General features: G+C 35.1%; 1 non-coding gene across 1 annotated transcript; it reads left to right on the forward strand.

Moving 5' to 3' along the window:
• The first annotated feature begins 488 nt into the window (after positions 1 to 488).
• Positions 489 to 625, forward strand: LOC113458502. The gene has a single exon (XR_003378872.1). It is a non-coding gene; the product is annotated as a small nucleolar RNA SNORA2/SNORA34 family (small nucleolar RNA).
• Positions 626 to 885: the final 260 nt, after the last annotated feature.

The following is an 885-nucleotide window of genomic DNA, read 5'->3' on the forward strand; positions in this document are numbered from 1 at the left end:
TTTTATCATTCTATTGTGTATATTTCTATTTCTGTTTACAATGTTTTTGTACACAAATGTAAAATTATTTTTGTTATACTGTATGTATGCATGTTTCCATATTCTTAAGATATTTTGTATAATGATACAATTTAAGGGTGTTTTGTCATATTGCACTATACATTTCTAACTTTGACCAAGATATCTTTATATATAGTTATAATTTTGAGGTCATTGTTCTCATTCTGCACATCTGTTAAAAGATTATTTTATAGTATGAAGCATTAGTCTTTAAGCTATATAAGTTATTAAGAATTACAGATTAATAGTCACCCATATTTGTTATACCTTGGGCACTTATGACTGACAATGTCCCTGCCTATGCCTCTCGACAATTCAAAGACTTTCTGGGGTCCTGGAAGATTTCCCATACTACTGACATTCCCTGAAATCCACAGGGACAAGCTATTGTGGAGAGGACCAACAGAGCTCTTAAAAAACTGTTGACTTTGGCCCTGAATCAAGGCCATCAGTTTTCTGAAGCTGTTGGTTTCAAGCAGGTGCCTAAATAAATGTCTTTCTATGGTCTGTTGTCTATTTCAGAAATTTTAAAATGTTATGGTCAATTCATTAGAAAGAAACATCTGGGAAAAAAAGAAAAAAACAACAACAAAAAAAAACCTGTTGACTGGAACTATCTCGCCAGAGTCTAGGAGACAATTCTCATCTGGCCTTAACAGGACTTTTCCATCTGACCTTGTCTATATGGACTTTCTCAGTTTTAATGACAAGGGGCTCAGTCTGGCCTACAATCATTGTACATCTCTGCCAATGAACACACTCCTGACCCTGGTAAGATGGAGAGATCCTATCTTTCTCCAATGGAAGTAGACAGCCCCCTGCTAA

This window comes from Microtus ochrogaster, unplaced genomic scaffold (genome assembly GCF_000317375.1).
Source record: "Microtus ochrogaster isolate Prairie Vole_2 unplaced genomic scaffold, MicOch1.0 UNK35, whole genome shotgun sequence".
Taxonomy (NCBI): domain Eukaryota; kingdom Metazoa; phylum Chordata; class Mammalia; order Rodentia; family Cricetidae; genus Microtus; species Microtus ochrogaster.